At 37.6% G+C, this 21,877-nt stretch overlaps 1 long non-coding RNA gene across 7 annotated transcripts in view; it reads right to left on the bottom strand.

The window, feature by feature from the left end:
* Positions 1-21,877, bottom strand: part of LOC118152206 (uncharacterized) — a 289,509-nt gene that overhangs the window by 44,618 nt on the left and 223,014 nt on the right. For all 7 annotated transcript variants that reach the window (XR_013533401.1, XR_013533402.1, XR_013533399.1 and 4 more), the window contains one exon: positions 1,831-1,999. This is a non-coding gene — a long non-coding RNA (uncharacterized LOC118152206). The remainder of the gene's footprint in view (positions 1-1,830; positions 2,000-21,877) is intronic.

The raw sequence follows: 21,877 nt of genomic DNA, 5'->3' as shown, positions 1-21,877 counted from the left end.
GACAGTGGGGTAGGGAGGTCAGGGAGGGATAAGATGGGGAGAAATGCCAGATACAGGTGACGGGGGATTGAGGCAGCAAACTATATTGCTATGTATGTACCCATGCAACAATTCTGCATGATCTGCCCATGTACCCCAGAATCTAAAGTACAATAAAATAAATAAATATATAAAAATCTGAGATCAAGGAGTTGGCAGGGCAGTTTTCTTCTGAGATCTCTCATCTTGGCTTCAAGATGGTCATCTTCTCCTCGTGCCTTCTCCTGGTCTTCCCTGTATGCCTCTGTATCCTTGTTTCTTCCTCATTGGGTACACGAATCAGATTGGATTAGAGTCTACCCTAATGACCTCATTTTAACTTAATTACCTAGTTAAACACCCTGTATCCAAATATAGTCACATTCTAGGGCACTGGAGGTTAGGACTAGAACATTGGAATTTGGAGAAGGAACACAATATTGTCCAAAACAGACCCCAAATCTACCCAATAACAAGTTGTAATCTTAGTTGCAATTGAATCAGCTTTGGCAAGGAATCGCCCAACTCAATTTTCCAGGCATCTAAATGTTTAAATATGTATTGCACATGTGTTTCACATCACCTGCTCTTTTTCCTTGGTGTGCACTGGTTTTAGCTCTCACTCCTTTGGTTTGGAAAATTATTCCACCCAGTTCCACAATTAGCTCTAACAAAGAAGTTAACAATCACCCTTCTTAATGACTCTGCTTAGAATTTGTTCATTGAACTTAAGCTGATTAATATTTTGAATACTTTCATTCCAAATTTACGGAAACACATAGAAATTAGTGTTGTCAAAAAAGTCAATTTTTGACATGCTTACTTTCTCATTTTGGTAGTGAAAGACAGAGTACAGTGAATTTCCAGGGAAAAAATAGTGCTCTCAATGTGATAAATACAGGAAAGAGAACTGACCGTTTAAGAAGGGTCATGAGTCCTTAAGTGATATGATTGTTTACTGAGGAGAATCAATAAAGGTAAGAATATTTTCTGTTTTGACCATTTACCCCCTTCTGAGGTGCTAGAATAAAATCTCCCTTCTCTTTTGGAAAACATTTTGTGAAGATTTGATAACATCTTAAAAAAGAGTCTATTCTAATTTATAACTTTAGTATTATATTGATATTAATATTATATTTGATATATAATTCTCTATTATAGAAAATAAAAAATTATAAGTATCCCATAACCTAGTCACTGAGGAACTGATTACATTATTTCCCTTCCCCTGTTGCTCACCAGCTCTGAAGTGAAGAGGAGGCCGGGCAGACTCTTTTACTCCTACTTCTTTTCCCTCACCTTACAGGGCGGGTGTGTGTGTGTGTGTGTGTGTGTGTGTGTGTAGGCAGGACACAATTTAATTTTTGTACACTTCAGCTCCTTCCAATCCCTCTTAAATTTCTATTTCTTCTGATCTAGAAGGCCAGTAGAAAACAAGTTAAAAAAAGGGTGGGGGGCATCCCATTGATTTTTACGGCTGTGCTAAAATGCTGGATCTCTCCTGGGGACACTCCCTTTCCAGACACATACACTGCACAATTCCCAGACAAGGTAGATCTGGCCTCAGCTAGATCTCTTTCAACTTTTCTCAGCACCTGCCCCTTCTAGTGGATTTCATCTCCTCTTTGTTCTAATTTCTATTTTCCTAGTCAGCATCCCTCTTTCTGGGATTCAGGAAAGATGACTAAAGTCTATCTACTTTCGACAGTACCATTCAATGCACAGAAAGCACAAGCATTTTGCCATGACAAATGATGGAAGTGCATGGTGTTCCACTTCTGTCTCCTCTCTCCACTCTGGAATCAGTCTTACCTTTTACTCCCCTTCTCAGAGATGTAGGGAAGATTATCTTGGGGAGTACTCTCTTGGCTTGTATTTGCAATCTTCCCCACGGGCTGAGTTATTCTTTCAAGGCTTCTTACAGATGATGGTCATATAAATGGAGAAAGGGGAATGGAGGTTGATGTGCTGGCTGGTGGTCCTAAAGAAGGAAAGTTATTTGTGGCTTTCTGTAGATTGTACAATAATTATAAAATGTTGTCTCTAGTTCATGGCCTTAGTTTCCAAATTCAGGGCACTCAACATTGTATTATTAGCATAAGATTCATTCATTCAGAAAACAACTGTGGTAGAAATAGCCAACTTTGTAAGACATTGAATTCTGACCAACTGCCTTGGAATTTCCTTGGAACTCTATATTTTTTTAAAGAATAAAGGGGGAAGTGAATGACTTATCAATCAAAACAGATTTTCTCAGTTCTTAAAATTTCTGGATAGAAACCTATTTGTATGGCAGATCCCCACTGATTTTCATGGCACATAGTGCCTTAGTGCCATGGCACATAATCTACATTATGTCCGTATTTTGTAAATGTAATTTGTATACTATTAAATGTCTCTTTAGCTTTAATTTCTGCATATTTTGAATGATATACATGCTTGCCCTACTAATATAAATATTACAGTGTTTTTAGAATAAAAAAACAAGATGGATATATAATTGTTTAATAAACTGCAAAATGCTAACAAGGCATAGTGGATTTTTTTTTTTTGGTTCTGTTTATTTCAAAATTTGTGTATAAAAGTGACTCTGCAGAGAAGTGTAGGCTTTGGAAGGAATTTTAAAAATCACCCGACCTCAATCTTTTTGCTTTTAGAAGAACTGAAAACAGAATCAAGGATCACTGATCACTGAGACCCTGAATAGGAGGGGAGCAGACCCCTCTGTCATGCCCTCAAGCAGCCAGATATCAAGAGGGTGGGGTAGAGGGACTAGGCGTCAAGATGGAACTGAGCCTTCATCAGGTAGATTTCCCAAGGTGGAATAGTGATTCAGAATAAGAAACTTATATTTGGTCAATACTGGGTCCGTTCCTCACTCATACATAGTATAATCTTGATCAAGTTGCTAATATGTAAATGCGCATAATAATGCCATTGCCTTGGTGGATGAAAAACAATGTAATATATGAGCATGCAACATTACCTCATACAGTTACACATTATTAGCTCTAGTTATGTGTTAGCATTACTTGAAGGGCCTTGCATGCATGGTATCATTATGTAATTCTAAGTGCTTTACATAGCTTATGTGTGCTATATAGTTTTTAAGCTAAATGATGGTTAGCTGTAAGAAAAGCTAGCAAAAGCAAAATTTTTCGTTTTTCTTAAAACTTCAGTGCTTCCAACCATGAAGTTGGAAAGCATGGGAACATCGAGGAAGTCAGCAGAGAGCCGGAAGGGTTGTCGACCATGGAATGAGGGTTTTCCCTCTGGCTGCATAATTACTGGCATCTGTAAGCACAGTCTTTTGTGCAAGTTTCCTTGGACACATGCTGCATTACTATTTAACTGATCCTTTTTCAGTACTGTTCTACTGGACCTGAGTGTGTTCATTTCACTCTCAATATCCAGTTTCAAGGCTGAAGAACCACACACTCATGGCTAGAATGAAAGACCTATTTACTTTCTCTGAACATTTTATATAAGAATGCTTCTCGATAGACTTCCTTTTAATCTTATAAAATGGTAAATCTTGAAGGGATATTAGATGTAACTGAACCTACATTTTTCAGAGTGTTCTGCAGAATCTAAATATATGCTATAAGATGATAAAAAGATTTCCTTGGGGATAAAATTTGGGAAATGTAGGGATTTAGAAAGTTAACAAGTTTCTTTAATAAAAAGTTTTAAAAATCCATAGTACTCTGATGTGCTCACTAGATCTGCAAGAAGGATATAGAGAATGTTTTGCATTGTATGTCTGTTTTCCTAGGAACACTTTCATGGAGCTTCTCCTGAGGGTACTACTTTATGGAACATACATTAAGAAATAATGCTCTAAGTCTACCATCCTCATTCAGATAAAGAAACTGTGGCCCAGAAAGATGACTCTGAAGTCCTAATGTGAAGTCTGCATGAAAATTGTCCCCCACGATTTTCCCTTCACCTACCACATCAAAATAAACTTCAGTGTCCTACTTGAAACATAACTGACAGCTTCAATTTCAGTAGGTGGGCCATATCATGTGATGTCCTTTTAAAGTGATCATCATCTCTTATGCCCCAAATTTTACTGTGAATTATCTTTTCACAGTTTTGAGAAAATCACATTTCAATGTTTTTGTTTAATGTTTTATTTACCAACTCAATATAGATTCTATCTACTCTGTAGATAGATTCCTTTTATTTATTTCTAAATTCATCCATCTGGCACCCTGCCATAAAATTCATTTGGAGAAAAGTCCTCTATAAATCTAAGAAATATAATCTCTTTTTACTGTCATTTGGTTTAGTCTAGACAAATCAAAGATTAATTATTAGGAATTGGGAAATTGAGTAGATCTCAACCCCAAGAGATACAGCAGTGCTTGAAGAGAGTATTTGGTCTGAATTAGCAGTCTCCATTATATACAGCTTATCATAGCCCCTATTACTTTTGGAATTTGAGAGATCAGTTTGCCACTGTCTTTGGGAATAATGCCTTTTGAGTACAGTCTCTCTCTTTGTTCTTGTGTATTTGTTATACATTTGATTTTGATAGTGTAAGACTAATGGACAGATGGAGAAATAAATCTTACACATAATTAATCCTCTCTCTAACACTCTGTCTCTAAATACTATCCAAATTATTCTCATGCTAAAATTATAGCAAAGATTATTTATCTATGGAGAGTTCTCTCAGAAGGACAAAGATCCTTAAGCCCCAGAGACTTCTTGGAAGTTTGCATCATGAGCCATGAGTATAAGCACCATATTCTTTTGCAAAACCTCTTTCTGTTTCTTTTTTAAAAATTTTTATTGCAGATATCACAGTATCTTCAGAGAAACATGTATAAGTGACCTGAACAATATTTCTAGGTTATGCTAAATCTATTGCATCTTTGCATCCCAGGAAGGGGTTTCCAATATTATCCTCTCATTACTATCCAATCTGTTGATTTAATAGTTCTGTCATTGTTTCCTCATTCAAGTTTTTACTTAATATTATTTTTATTTGCTCTTATAACATCAACTTTCTTCTTCTTATCTTATCCTCTCTTATTTTTCTTGGGATTCTCGATCTAATAGTCATTTGGAGGCCTTTTGAGATTTTGCAACCTGAGTATAATAAATAGAGATCACTTATAAAGTTCTGTTTGTTCAGAACAAAGAAGCTCTTTTATTTAACTTTATGACCACATAAGACATCTTAATGTGATACTGAAGTGTACTTAGTACAATGTGAATAAATTGTATTAAGCCATGACATCTTAAACATTTGTGGAAGAGGTAAAATTGGATAATTGTACACATTGTATAAATAGATACATGGCAAATCTTATTTTCTAACTTCTTGACTTGGATCAGTGTTCCCAGTTGGGAATGAATTTACTCTCAAGAAGAGATGTGATGATGTTTAGCGATGTTTTTGGTTATCACAAGCTGGGGAGGCTACTGTCACCTAGTAGGTAAAGGCTGGGGATGCTGCTAACATTCTACAAGGATGTATGAGTAGCTCCTTACAACAGATTGTCCAGACCAAAATGTCAATACTGCCACTGCTGAGAAACTCTGATTTAGGTAATGAGAGTGTATTGTAAGTGCTCTACCTATCGTGGAACACTGGTAATATATTATTTTGTAAAATGTATTTAGCAGACTAATGGGCAGTCAAGGAAGACTAGCTTGGCTCATAAAATACTTGAATCTTATTATTAAATAAAGTATAACTGAAGTAGGTAAGATAATGTTACATAATGTCAAAGGTTAATGGGAATAAAGTAATCTTTCATTTGCTTCCTTTTTACTTAATCCTGCAGTCTTTGCTCTTTGACATTCCATACTTTATTCAGAGTAAGATGATTCCACTTTTTGTCTATGACTCATTTGTTCTTAGACATTATTTTTTGCTTAAAAGCAGTTTCAAACCTTCCAACCTCAAACCAATTGTATTGGCAGGTCTCTCCAATTCTTTCAGATAATTCATGGTACAGACAGAATATTTTCTTTTAAAGCCTTAAATCCCAAGTTATAAAGTCCTTATAAATGAATGTTTTCATTATGGTGGGAAAATATCTTATTTAAAAATTGTTTAATAGGCTGCCACTGTCAAATGGTAACATTTAGATACTCAGCCAAGATATTGGTGTTGATGCTAATACCCTTCTGCTTTTTATAGCTCATGCATGACTCTCACATGCTCAATGTTTTAGTTGTATGCTGTAAACCTTTAAGGGAAGCAGTTCTTGGAAACAACATGATATTATGAGTCTGTTATAGTTATTAAGTTATGGCAGCTAGAGTGGAAATGAATACAACAAAAACAATTTATATAGGAATATGTTTCTTAGTGGATCAGTTTCAATATTGCTCCCTGTGGCTTCATCAAGTTTATCCTAAAGGCCAATGTTTCAGCCATTGTCCATATGAACATAAATAACACAGTGATGACAGGATTTTTATTTCCTTCAGGTTTAGGTTTGCTATAACTGCATAACTAAAACTTACCTGACAATAAACAATGCTCTAAGAGAAGTGGGGAAGGTTAATATTAGGAACCGTTCTCGCCCAGGAGGTCATTCTCACTCCTTGCTCTCTTCTTCTGGTGCTGTCACTCTGACCTCCAGATGATTTGGCAGTGCCCTCACACCCTGTCTGAGTATACCAACGCTTCAGGAATTTACAGGGAATTATCGAAGCTATTGATGTCTCATATAGACAGCTGTCCTTTCTACTTGCTTTCCCAGTAGTTGCCCAGTTACGTCCTAAAGCTTTACCCTTTTTCTACTGTGGAAAAAAGGGATGAGGTAAGGGGTGATGATAATAAGGGATTGTAACTTTTCCACAAGAGCTGAGTGAGGCAGCATACAGGGATGGAAAAGTAAACCATGTTTATTTTGTGATATTTTTTCTTACATGAGGAAAGAGAAAAAAATGACAAAAAGCAGTAGAAAAATATTAACTTTACTAAACAAACTCATTTTGAAGTTATATAACATCTGCTTCACAAATATAATGCTAACAATGTACCCCCTTCTACACTGTATGATAAGCAGTAATAAATAATAGAAAATCCTTATCTAATGGGATTGGCTTTATAGTTGGTTGATTAGTAAAGAAACTTAACCAATTCTAATAATTGCTACAAAAGACATAACTGTTTTAAAATTTTAATTTTCACTGTAAGTATAAACTGGATTATTATTCATCAACATTTTGGTATAGATTTTTTTTTCCTAAGTAGGAACCTCTTCTATTTCATCCTTTCTGAATAATAATGATAAAAATACAAACTATATTATTTTTGCTATGGGTCACAAAACTTGCTAGTAATTGTTAAATCGTGTCCCTCCGCTAAACTCCAAGATGTATCCAGAATTCAACCATTTCTCACCACTTCATCTCTACCACTTTAGTCCACTAACTAGCTTCCTGGCCTTCACCTTTGACTCTTCTACCCAACAGCCAATGTGATTCTTTAAAAGGAGGTCAGATCTGGCCACTCTGCTCAAACTTTCCAATGACTTTTACTTTATGTAAAATAATACTGAAATTCCTTCTGGTGTTCTGCCAAGTTGTTTGTGATTTGGGCTTCTGTCTGGCTCTCTGATCTCACTTCCTCACACTCCCCCTGCCCTACTCTCCAGCCTCATTGGCCTCCCTGGGGTTCCTAAGAAAGTCCAGTGACATGGTTTAGCTGTCTCCTTACCCAAATCTCATCTTGAATTGTATTTCCCATAATCCCCATGTTTTGTGGGAGGGGACTGGCCAGAGGTAGTTGAATGATGGGGGTGGTTACACTTATGTTGTTCTCCTGATAGTGAATTCTTACTAGATCTGATGGTTTTATAAGGGACTTTTCCCCCTTTTGCTCAGCACTTCTCCTTGCCTCTGCCATGTGAAGAAGGGTTTGTTTGCTTCCCTTTCCACCATGATTGTAAATTTCCTGAGGCCTCCCTAGCCATGCTGAACCGTGAGTCAATTACACTTCTTTCCTTTATAAATTACCTATTCTCAAGTATGTCTTTACTAGCAGCACGAGAATGGACTAATATATGCAGCAAGCCCTCAGCCTAGGCACCTTGCACACACCGTCCCCTTGGGGTGGGAAACTCTTCCCTCACAGAGACACATGGTTAGTTTCCCTCTTTTATTTTTTAGTGTTTGCTGAGAAGCAGTTTCTCAGGAGGCCTTTACTGATCATGCTCTGTGAATAGTGCACTCTTCCAATCTATCTTTATTGGTTGACAGTGATTTTTATCTCATCACAAAATATACATTTATACATTCATGATCTATCTCCCCCACTGAGATGTAAGCTTTCTGAGGGCTAGAAATTTGATGGCCTTATTTGTTGCTGTCAGGACTTATGTCCTGACAATATTGAAGTGCACAACAAATATTTGCTAAATGATCAAAGTTCTGAATGAATGAACGAATTCATCATCTAAGACTTCTCATGTTAGTTTCTCTAAAGTACAGCAAGAACTTGAAAACAGTAGAAAAGCAATCTGAAAGAAAATGGACTCCTTGTAGATTTGTATAAACCCCCACTCTAATGTTTTATGGTTATCTTGGCTGTACTTGTTTCTCACAAGTTTTTTACAGTTCACAGGAATACTTTTGGGAACTGTTGGTAAACAGTGCCTCAAAAGGTGGAAGTAGTAACACACAGGCAGAACAAAAACAGATCAAGTGCAAGCATTCGGTACATCTTAGTGTTATGTATATTTTTTCACATATAAATCTCTGTATATATCATGGAAATGAACTGGGATCAGATATATAAACATTAAATGTTCCTTAGCTTAAGTGATTATAAATAATTGCTTTTTTGTTTTTCCTTACATTTTCCCCATAATAAATGCAGTTAGAAAAAAGTATAAAAATGACATTTTTTCTAGCCTACATGTTTTTTCAAAAGATATTTACCTTCAAATACCTTAACAAAGATACTTTGTTAGCCTGAACATTTTATTAGCTTTTGCTCTGTTTTCCTTTGAAAAAATTTAATACTGGCAGCATATGAGAAGTTGGAGCAAGATATATTTTATTTGCATTAAGATTTTAAACTTTCATTTAAAAATTAAAATTATGCTGGAAAACCTGATTTTCACTACAGTTTATTCATAATTAGCTGGTGTTACGATGTAAAAATAGGATCTTTTAATTCACACATATCTAAGTCGTATTATCAATAAGAAACAAGGCTGAAGCAAAGAAGAAAGAGACACAAATAAAAGAAAATAGAAAAGCAACATATGTAAAATGAAGTAACAAAGAAATAAATATATCGTTAGGAAAGTCAGGGTTGGTGCTAAATAAACATGAAGGCCTGATTTCAGGGAACTGTGAAAGAGAGACCATCATAAAAAAAAAGGCAGGGGGGCTTTGGCCTTATGATAAAAATTGGGGCTGACCATCAGAAGTGAGCAAGGTTTGGGTAGAGTTGTAACTGTTGCTGGAATTCCTCCTTACCAAACCCCCTTGTGACTCATGTGTATTAGAATAAACAGGACTGTAAGGATTGGGTATAGTTTCCATGTCCATTCTTTATTATGGAATAAACACGGACATGTGAGATGCCATTGGTTGGAGACATGAGACATTCCTGTAAGAATGAACTTCGTTAACACATGAACATGTACATTCATCATAGCATGATTCACAAAGCAAAGACATGAAATCAACCTAACTGCCCAGTGGTAGACTGGATAAACAAAATGTGCTACATATACACCATGGAATACTATGCAGCCGCAAAAACGAATGATATCATGTCCTTCACAGCAACATGGGATGTATCTGGAGGCCATTATCCTAAGCAAACTAACACAGGAACAGGAAACCAAATACTATTATGTTGTCATTTGTAAGTGTGAGCTAAACATTGAGTACATATGGACACACAAAGAACAACAAACAACAGGGCCTACTTGATGATGGAGGGAAGGAGGACAGTGAGGATCAAAAAACTACCTATCAGGTACTATGCTGGTTACCTGGATGACAATACAATGTGTACACCAAACCTGTACTACATGCAATTTACCTACATAACAAACCCTCACAGGTACCCCTGAACTTAAAATATAAGTTGGAAATAATGGAAAAAGAAAAAAGTCATCTTTGTCATCTGGTACTAATGGACTCAGCTGAACTTCACTAAAAGTTTCCAGTAGCTGCCCACCATTTGGTCCAAATAAAGATAGTTGAACTTACTAAACAGTAGAGTTGACTATGGCATCTGGCTAATGAATATTTTCCTATAGGCAAAGATAGACAGGTTTGCAAATAGGAACAATACTGCAAGTTCTAGAGGCATGGTAAACATTGCTCACCTTAGGAACAAAACTCCATTTTCAATTGATTTCTTCATACGTGGAATATATTCTTTTATAAAGGTTTAGTACAGCAGTACTGTTACCACTACTATTAATATATTTTAAGTAGTTAGTACAACCAGGTACTATTTTATTATTTTATATATTATTCATTTATCAATCCAATGAGTTAGGTATCATTTTTTTTCCCATTTTGCAGACAAAGAAACTGAGGCTCAGAGCTTTTGAGTGATTCATCCCAAGACCCAGAGCAAGTAAAAAATTGGGCAGAGATCCACACCCAGGTAACACTGATCCAGAGCTCATGCCTTCAGGCCATCCCATGCGGTCCTGCAATATTATAGGAAATATGCAATATTATGTGATTTGAATGAAGCTGCTGGGGTTCATATGGTGGCTTAGAATTTTACTGTGTAACCTGAATAAGCTACTTAACTCTTTTGATTGTTGTTTTCTTAAACCTAATATCAAATTGAAAAAAACTATTTCCTTCATAGAATTTTGAAGGAATTAAATAAAATAATAGCTAAAATGCTTGGAAGAGTCCTTGACAATAATTAGCATTTAGTAAACCTCTCTCTCTGTCTCACACATGAGCACCCATACCGGACTGATATCAGCGTTTGACCTTCAGCATGACTGGTATCCCAGTTAGATCGCTTTTATAATCCCTTCTGATGTGACAATGATATGACAACATGCTCTATTATATCTGTCTTTATATGACATTCCCTTTCTTCTTCATGGGATCAATTTCATTTAAGTCTTTCTAGATTCCTTGAAATACTTTTTACCTGAAGCCATGGAATTTATTCCTCTTTTTGTTTTGTATGTCATTTTGTTTTACATTTTGAAATATATTTTAAAAATTTTCATGTAATGTATGCTTTTTAAGAAAGCATTTTCATCAAAGTAAGCTTGTTTTCTAAAACAAATTTTAAGCTTCTTACGTTGTCACCATATGCTGGCCTGCCCTTATACTTTCCATTTTACTAAAAGTACTATTTTGTTCTGGGCACACAGTTGTCATTCAAAATATTCATTCAAATTGATAATTTTGACAAAAAGAAATATTTTGTTTTCTAGAACAGAGATTCTCATATCCCATGACTCATAGAAATAAAGAAAAAGAAAAATACAATTAGAAGGAAACCATAACCATAATTTAAAATAATTTTTGTCTTTTGATTCAAAAACAGTAATTAAAAATGTTGAAGATGGTTAAGTCATTTGCTTTTGTTTGAACTACGCTGTGGAAGATCATGTTCAAAAGGCTATTAATACATGTTTATTAAAATCATTTCCCCTGGGTTATCTTGGTAAATGTTAATGTAAAACATACAGGAATTCCTGTTACAACTAATGTGTTAATTAAGAAATAAATGCAAATTTACGACTTATGCCTTTCGAGTTAATTAGATAGTAAATCGTTCCCTAATGAGTGATTCTCAGAGTGTAACAGCTATCAGATTATATTAAAACTTCAATTGGCACACGATTTCAATTCAAATAAGCTGTCTGACGGGAGCCACTCTCAGTAATCTTTTTGTCATCTTTTATGACCATTTTCCTACATGGGATGATTCATATAAACTTTAGTGTGAGTGCAAGCTGAAGCACTTGTCACTTTTTCTTTAAAGTACACTTAGTAACTCAGGAATGGAAAACCAAATACTGTACATTCTCACTTATAAGAGGGAGCTAAACTGTGAGTATGCAGAGGCATACAGAATGACACAATGGACTATGGACTCAGAAGAGAGAGGATTGGGAGGGTGAAGAATAAAAAAACCACCTATTGGGTACAAAGTACAGTAGTCAAGTGATATCATACTAAAATTTCAAACGTCACTGCTATACAATTCATCCATGTAACCAAAAACCACTTGTACTTCAAAAGCTTTTGAAATTAAAAAAAAAATTGCAAAGTATTTCACTTAGGGGTATGGAAATAATGCATGTGCGGTGAAACAGATTTTTTAGCACACAGATTTAGTAGGGAAAAGCTGTATAGGAAAAAAGTAAATAACTTTCAGTTTATCAAGACTTAATTCAGATTTTTTAATTATGCTTACTCATCTCTAAGCTATTAAAAAGCAGTATGGGGGCCACGCGCAGTGGCTCATGCCTGTAATCCCAGCACTTTGGGAGGCCGAGGTGGGTGGATCACGAGGTCAACAGATCGAGACCATCCTGGTCAACCTGGTGAAACCCCGTCTCTACTAAAAATGCAAAAAATTAGCTAGGCACGGTGGCGCGTGCCTGTAATCCCAGTTACTCAGGAGGCTGAGACAGGAGAATTGCCTGAACCCAGGAGGCGGAGGTTGCGATGAGCCGAGATCGCGCCATTGCACTCCAGCCTGGGTAACAAGAACGAAACTCCGTCTCAAAAAAAAAAAGCAGTATGATGCAGGCATTTTCCATGTATATATTTTTAAAATATATTTTAAGATAGAGAACAGATTCTTATTACTCTTCCTTAGTTATAAGATTATTCAGAAGCTCTTGAGTAATTTACTACTTCCATATTTTTTATCTGTCTTATTTTTGTAATAACTCTTTTCTAAATTGTAATTATAGAAGTGTGAGTTTTGCTTAGCAAAGCCACAAAAGCATCATTTCTATTCCTCTTTCTACCACTTTTGTCTCTTAAGACAAAATTATACTTCTAAATCATCATTCTAAGTCAATCTCTTTCTTCACCTTTCTTCATTTTAACTTTCGGGCAATGTTTCATATTGAAAGCTGAAATGTTCCTTTACTTTAAGCAATTTAAGAAGAATAAATTTTCTTTTCTTTCTTTTTCCTATCACAGTCATTTAGTTTTAAAGGCAGGAAGCCAAAAACACATTTAGAAGTCTCATCATTAAACTTACAAATAAAGCTTCATTTGAAAAATTTATGTTTTATAGTGTATTAATAATTCAATTCACCTTCAATATATAAAAAATGAACAAAAACCAATACATATGTTTTAGTTTTATATGTTAGCATCAGACCTTTAATGGAATATAAACAGTCTGTGTGTAAAAACTTGTTAAAGCATTTTCTTTCTGCTTAATTTATAAATGGCTTAGGAAAACCAATTTCATTATAGAGTAGTCTTAAGTCTCAAGGTTTTACTGACCTACTGTGCTACCTAGTCTGCTAAACTTTAGAGAAACTCTTTGTGATTTTACATTGACAGAAACTACACATGTGAAGCAATAAAGACTATAAAAATATTCTAAGAAATTTCAAGAACAAGTCACATTTTAATGTCAAAAAACTTTTTTAATCTTTCAAGCCCCGGAGGAATCATTGCCCTCCTGTTGTGATGCTCATATGTGTGACATTATACAAAAATGTCACTCTCTTCCTCTTCCTTCCTTCTCCCCTACCGTTCTCTTTTGCTACCAGTTTTCTATACAATTTGGTAAGGGACTGATGCGTGAGCAGGAAACAATAATGCCTTTTGACATTCTATTAGGAAAAGACTTCTCACCTCATACACAACAAGAACTAGGAATGGTGATCAAAACACAGACTGCCTCTTCAAATTAAGACTTCTCTATCTCCCTTTGTAGACCAAGCCCTATTCAAAAAACACTTTGAAATAAGAATAGCATTTGGCCAAAAGAAGTATAGTTCTTATGTCATGAGTGTCCAGTCAACCACAGTGCCACTGAAAACGGGAAATAGTTACTTTTGCACTCCCCCATGGAGAAATAAGCCTGGGAAAGGAGCAGCAACTTCTGACTACCCGCTCTTCACTGCTTGGGCAGCACTCCATCATGGTGTTTTCAGAATATAGACAATCTTTCAAAATATAATAATGCAGACCCTAAACAATTTCCTAGGAAGTCAGGACCTCAAGTTTCTCAGGCAGGCAGGCAGATTTCTCAAAGAATTTCTCTTTGGAAAGAAAAAAGCCTTCTTTATCGTTACTCATGCACCTTTCTCCTTGCATGTGAAACTGGCTGAAGGGGAACGTGATTTTATTTTCAACCCTCCATCCATGCCAACTCTCTTATTCAACTTCTTGGTCTTATATCCATAGTCAAGCAACCCTCTCTGACAATCATGCTGTCAGCTTGCTCTACATCCTTTCCCAAAGTTATTACAGGTCAAGCTTGAACTCCTCTTTCGAACTTCGTAATTCTCAAACAATCATCTGGATTGTTTTTGAGCAGTAGCGAAAACTTGTTTGATCCATCTTCCTCAGCCTTTATTTGTCCAATTCCTAAGTTGTCTGTTTTTTCACTTTAGCCTTGTGCATTGAAGATCACACTTGTTTAAACAGTTTATTTTTCTCCCATTATTATTAATAATAAATCAGCCTGAAGGAAAGCAAAATGTTTGTTATTTTTACACTCAGGCCCTTTGATTCTGTATATAAATGGACCGATAAATATCCACCTATTTTTTAAAGTATTAGTTTGAGGAATCATACTATTGGGAGAAACCATCATTTTCAGTATTTTCGATTGTTTCCCAGCACCACAGATACTTGGAGATGGAAACAGCGATTATTTGAAATAGTTTCACTTGAACCTGGGAAGTACAAATCATTCAAATCCCGCTCTTGCTTTACAGTAAGGACAAGAAACTGTTTGAGGTGCTACGAAGGAAGGATAGAGATTCCTGGGCACTAGGGGAGACATTGAACTTAAAAAAAAAAGGCATGTTTCATCCCCACACATTTTATAAGAGGTCCTCTGTAGTCCTGAGACGGCTTAAGAGTCCTATCTCCTTCCTACTGTTGCTATTTCTTCATAAGCATAGGTCAAGGCAGAGATTTTCATTTCTAATTTCAGTCACACCAAGAAAGAACAAACATGACATGCTAACAACATGTTAAAATTGAGGCCTAAATATGGCCTGAGACTCTGTACTTCTGTATTTGAGTCCTTTTGGATAAACTGCAACCTAACTTACCAGGTAGACAAGAATGAAAACCTCACTTAGGAGTATGTACCTGTAACAATAGCTGAGTCTTGACCAGTCGCAGCAACCATACTTCACCACTCATACACTGCTGAGTGTTACAAACTGTGTTCATATAAGGCAAATGCCAACCTGTAACCAATCCAGCGGATTTCTATTCATCACTTTACTTTTTAGTCTCTAAATTTGTTCTGACCCTGAGGCCCCCCCAGGAGTCTCTCTGAATCTGTTGTGATCCTGGGGGCTTCCCAATTTATGAATTGTTTATTGCTCAATTAAACTCCATTAAATTTAATTCAGCTGAAGCTTTTTTTTTTTTTTTTTTTTAACAGTCATATACAGTTGTTTCTTTGGATGAGGGTTTTTGGGGATAACTGTGAGTTTTTTAACCTGAGTTTTTATGTTTAAAAAAAAAAGCTAATTGGGAAGATGGATGATTAGAAACAGCTGCCATTGAAGGCTCTTACTAAGAAGAACAAAAACAGGGAGTGAATCCTGCACTGGCAACTAAGGTATCCAGATTCTCTCATTGGGACTGACTAGGCGGTTGGAGTGACCCCTGGAAAGCAAGGAGAAGCAGGATAGAGTGATAGCCCACTCTGGAGACACATTGGGCAAGAGGAGCTCCCACCCCCAGCGAAGGGATGCGGTGCGCAATTGTGCTATGTTGGCCAGGAAATCATGCTTTTTCCGTGGATCTGTGCAACCTGTGGATCAGAAGATCCCCTCATGAGCCCATGCCACTAGGATCTTGGGTCCCAAACACAGACTTGTGAAGATTTTCAGTGGCTGCTTGGATGGAGACTGCCTAAGACTACTGAGTTCTGGCACTGTCACTTTGGCGACCTGTTGCCTAAGATGGCCAAGCTCCCAATGGGAGGGCCAGCAACCATCACTGTAGCTCCAGTCTGCAATTTTCCCCTGCCAATACTGGGGAAACTGAGCAGTCTGAACCCAGGAGGGATTCCCCACAATGCAGCACAGTGGATGTGGCAGATTGTGGCCAAGCTACTGCTTTAGGGCAGACCTGAATGCACCCCTCCTCACCATGCAGGGCCCCACTGTGGGAATTTTAGCAACTCCAGCCAGGGGTTTATGAACAGAGCACTGATCTCCCTGGGATGGAGCCCCTGCGGGAGAAAGTGGCCATGTTCTCTGTGGATCAACTGACTTAATGTTTTTCCTTGCTGGCTCTGAGGAATCCAGGCAGTCTGGATGAGTGAGATTCCCCCAGCACAGCACACCCCATCCTCCAAGGGGCAGCCAGAGTGCTTTGTTAAGTGGGTCCCTGATCCTGTGCCTCCTGACTCAGTGAGAACCCAAAACAGGGGCCACCAGACACCTTATACAGGAGCATTCCCATTGGCGTGAGGTTGGTGCACTGCTGGGACAGAGCTCCCAGAAGAAGGAGCAGGCAGCAATCTGTGCTATTCTGCAGCCTCCACTGCTGATACCTCTGGGTTGGAAGGGACCCAGGAGAATAGGGTCTAGAGTGGAACTCCAGCAAGCCACAGCAGCCATATAAAAGAAGGGTCTGACTGTTAAAAGAAAAACAAACAAGAAGCAACAATAACAACAGAATCAACAAAAAGTTCCCACAAACATCCCATCCAAAGGTCAATAGCCTAAAAGATCAAAGACAGATAAACTCAGGAAGATGAGAAAGAATCAATGAAACAATGCTGAAAACTCAAAGAGCCAGAGTGCCTCTTTTCCTCCAAATGGTCACAACACCTCACCAGCAAGAGCACAGAACTGGGCTGAGCTGAGATTGATGAACTGACAGTAGCTTCAGAAGATGGGTAATAACAAACTTTTCTGAGCTAAAGGAACTTGTTCAAATCAAAGCAAAGAAGTTAAGAATCATGACAAAACATTGCAGGAGCAGTTAACCAGAATTAGCAGTTTAGAGAAGAGCATAAATAACCTGATAAAGCTGAAAAACGCTACGTGAGAACTTCACAATACAACCATAAGTATCAATAGCTGAATAGACCAAGTGGAGGAAAAAATTTCAGAGATTGGGGATTTGGATTCAGGGGAAGATTGCTGAAAGACAGCTTCTTTGGAGTGCAGCTACCACCAAGTGAGACAGAACCAGAGTGATATCCATGTCTCCAAGAGAGGTACCAGTTTTGTTTTGAAAGGGACTGGTTGAACAGTGGGATTAACCCCCCAAAAAGGCAGCAAAAGCAGCTCAAAGGCATCCACCCAAGGCAAGGCAGGGCACTGCCCCACCTGGAAAGTGTATCAGGTATGGAGGATTGAGGGGCATCACCTCCCCGGTTCTCTGAATCAGATACAGCAATTCACTCTGAGACTTCAGTGGTGCACAGACCAGGAAAACATCGCCTTGCTGAGAACCATCCGGAGTTGCAGACCCAGGCAATAGCCTAGGCCGGCAGCCCTGGCCAGACTGGTTCCTTGTTAGGACAGAGGAGATTTGGACTAATACTGAGAAAGCTTGTGTAAAGGAACTGCCCGTCCCACAGATGGGAAAGTTGAAAGTGGGAAGGGGGATATGACCAGACAGGCTCCTGCCTTAGAAGATCGAGCAACTGGAGTCCCACTCCCAGGAGAGTTTTGCAGTTGACATATCCTCCACCCGGGAACAGCGGGCTCAGCAGAGGGAATGAGCCCACCACTGGGAAGGCGGGACTAACCCCACCAGTGCAGAAACCAGGCAAATAATAAACAGCAGCCTGGCTGAGACCAAGGCAGCCCAGCAGCGCCGCTACAGGCAGACCATGGACAGACTGTCTCAAGTGGCTCACTGACATCTGCGTTAAAAAAGAAAAGCTTCATAAAGGAGAAATAACCCCAGCTTTAACAGAAAGAACATCCACGCAGAGAAGATGGGAAGAAACCAGAGCAAAATGGATGAAAACATCAAAGTCCAGAATGCCTCTCCTCCCCCAGAGAGATCACAATGACTCATCAGCATGGCAACAAAACAGGTCAGAAAACGATTTTGACAAGCTGACAGAAGCAGGCTTCAGAAGATGGGGAATAACAAACTTCTCTGAGCTAAAAGAACATGTTTTAACCCAATGCAAAGAAACTAAGAACATTGAAAAAAGATTAGATGAAATGCTAACTGGAATAACCAGCCTAGAGAAGAAAATAAACGACGTGATGGAGCTGAAAAACACAGAAAGAGAACTTCGTGAAGCATACACAAGTTTCAATAGCCGAATCGATCAAGCAGAAGAAAGTATATCAGAGATTGAAGATCAACTCAATGAAAAAAATAGAAGGCAAGAAAAGAGATAAAAGAGTGAAAAGAAATGAAAAAAGCCTCCAAGAAATATGGGATTATGTGAAAAGACATAATCTACACTTGATCAGTGTACCTGAAGAGGATGGGGAAAATGAATCCAAGCTGGAAAACACTCTTCAAAATGTAATCTAGGAGAACTTCTCCAACATAGCAAAGCAGGCCAACATTCAAATATAGGAAATAGAAACAACACCACAGAGATACTCCTAAAGAAGAGCAACCCCGTCAGATTCACCATGGTTGGAATGAAGGAAAAAATGCTAACGGCAGCCAGAGAGAAAGTTCAGCTTACCCACAAAGGAAAGCCCATCAGACTCACAGCGGATCTCCTGGCAGAAACCCTACAAGCCGGAAGAATGGGGACCAATATTCAACATCCTTAAAGAAAAGAACTTTCAACCTAGAATCTCTTATTTAACGAAACTAAGCTTAATAAGTGAAGGAGAAATAAAATCCTTCACAGACAAGCAATTACTGAGAGATTTCATAGCCACCAGACCTGCACCACAAGAAGAGCTCCTGAAGGAAGCACTAAACAGAGAAAAAAACATCCAGTACCAGCCGCTGCAAAAACAAACCAAATGGTAAAGACCAGCAATGCAATAAGAAAACTGTGTCGACCAACGGGCAAAACAATCAACCAGTAACAAAATGGCAGGATCAAATTCACACATAACAATATTAACATTAAACGTAAATGGCCTAAATGCCCCAATCAAAAGACACAGACTGGTAAACTGGGTAAAAAGTTTTGGTTTACTGTATTCAGGAGACCCATCTTACATGCAAAAACACATATAGACTCAAAATAAAGGGATAGAAGAAGATCTACCAAGCAAAGGGAGAGAGAAAAAAAGCAGGGATTACAACTTTAGTCTCTGATAAAATCAACTTTAAACCAACAAAGATTAGAAGAGACAAAGAAGGATACTACATAATGGTGAAAGGATCAATACAACAAGAAGATCTAACTATCCTAAATATATATGCAATCAATACAGGAGCACCCAGATACATAAAGCAAGTTCTTAACGACCTACAAAGAGACTTAGACTCCTGCACAGTAACTGTGGGAGACTTTAACACTCCACTGTCAACATTAGAAAGATCAATGAGACAGAAAATCAACAAGGATATACAGGACTTGAACACAGAACTGGAAAAAGCGGACCTAATAGATGTCTATAGAACTCTCCACCCCACAGCCACAGAATATACATCCTTCTCAGCACCACATCACACTTACTCTAAAATTGACCACGTAATTGGAAGCAAATCACTCCTCAGCAAACGTGAAAAAAATTGAAATCATAAAAAACAGTCTTTCAGACCACAGTGCAATCAAATTAGATCTCTGTATTAAGAAACTAACTGAAAACCACACAACTTCATGGAAACTAAACAAGTGGCTCCTGAATGTTGACTGGATAAACAATGAAATGAAGGCAGAAATAAAGATGTTCTTCGAAACCAATGAGAACAAAGACACAACATACTAGAATCTCTGGGACACATTTAAAGTAGTTTCTAGAGGGAAATTTACAGCAATAAATGCCCACATGAGAAGCAAGAAAAGATCTAAAATTGACATCCTATCATCAAATTGAAAGAGCCAGAGTAGCAAGATCAATAAAAACTCAAAAACTAGCAGAAGACAAGAAATAACTAAGATCAGGGCAGAATTGAAGGAAATAGAGACACAAAAAATCCTTCAAAGAATCAATAAATCCAGGAGTTGGTTTTTAAAAAAGATCAACAAAATAGGTCACAAGCCAGATTAATTAAAAAGAAAAGAGAGATGAATCAAATAGATATAATAAAAAACGATAAAGGGTATATCACCACAGATTCCACGGAAATACAAACAACCATCAGACAAACATTTCTATGCACATAAACCAGTAAACCTGGAAGAAACGGATAAATTCCTGGACACTTGCACCCTCCCAAGCCTAAAACAGGAAGAGGTTGAAACCTCGAATAGACCAATAATAAGGGCTGAAGTTGAGGCAGCAATAACAGCCTACCAACCAAGAAAAGTCCAGGTCCAGACAGGTTTACAGCCGAATTCTACCAGACATATAAAGAGGAGCTGGTACCAATCATTCTGAAATTATTCCAAACAATACAATAAGAAGGCATCCTCCCCAACTCATTTTATGAGACCAACATCATCCTGATACCAAAACCTGGCAGAGACTCAACACAAAAAGAAAATTTCAGGCCAATCTCCATGATGAACATAGATACAAAAATCTTCAATAAAATACTGGCAAACTGATTGTAACAGCACATCAGAGAGCTTATCCATCATGATCAAGTAGGATTCATCCCAGGGTTGCAAGGCTGGTTGAACAAACGCAAGTCCATAAATGTAATCCACCACATAAGTAGAACCAAAGACAAAAACCACATGATTATCTCAATAGATTCAGAGAAGGTCTTCAACAAAATTCAACAGCCTTTATGCTAAAAACTGTCAATAAACTAGATATTGATGTAACCTATTACAAAATAATAAACGTTATTTATGACAAACCCACTGCCAATATCATACTGAATGGGCAAAAACTGGAAGCATTCTGTTTGAAATATGGCACTAGACAAGGATTCCCTCTCTCTCTCTCCACTCTTATTCAATACAGTATTGGAAGTTTTAGCCAGAGTAATCAGGCAAGAAAAAGAAATAAATGGTATTCACTTAGGAAGGTAGGAAGTCAAATTGTCTCTATTTGCAGATGACATTATTGCTTATTTAGAAGACCCCATTGCCTCATCCCAAACTTTCCTTAAGCTGATAAGCAACTTCAGAAAAGTCTCAGGATACAAAATCAATGTGCAGAAATCACAAGCATTCCTATACATCAATAGCAGGCAAACAGAGAGCCAAATCAAGAGTGAACTCCCATTGACAATTGCTATAAGAATAATAAAATATCTAGGAATACAACTAACAAAAGAGGTAAAGAACCTCTTCAAGGAGAACTACAAACCACTGCTCAAGGAAATAAGAGAAGATATAAACAGATGGAAAAACATTCCATGCTCATAGTTAGGAAGAATCAATATTGTGAAAATGGCCATACTGCCCAAAGTAATTTATAGATTTAACGCTATCCCCATCAAACTACCAATGACCTTCTTCACAGAACTGGAAAAAACCATGTTAAACTTCATATGGAATGAAAAAAGAGCCTGCATAGCCAAGATAATCCTAAGCAAAAAGAACAAAGCTGGCAGCATCACACTGCCAGACTTCAAGCTATACTACAAGGCAACAGTAATCAAAACAGCATAGTACTGACATCAAAACAGGGACACAGACTAA

The sequence above is a fragment of the Callithrix jacchus genome, chromosome 3 (assembly GCF_049354715.1).
Source record: "Callithrix jacchus isolate 240 chromosome 3, calJac240_pri, whole genome shotgun sequence".
Lineage (NCBI taxonomy): Eukaryota > Metazoa > Chordata > Mammalia > Primates > Cebidae > Callithrix > Callithrix jacchus.
The sequence above is the reverse complement of the archived record's forward strand: the minus strand, read 5'-3'. Positions and strand labels throughout refer to the sequence as shown.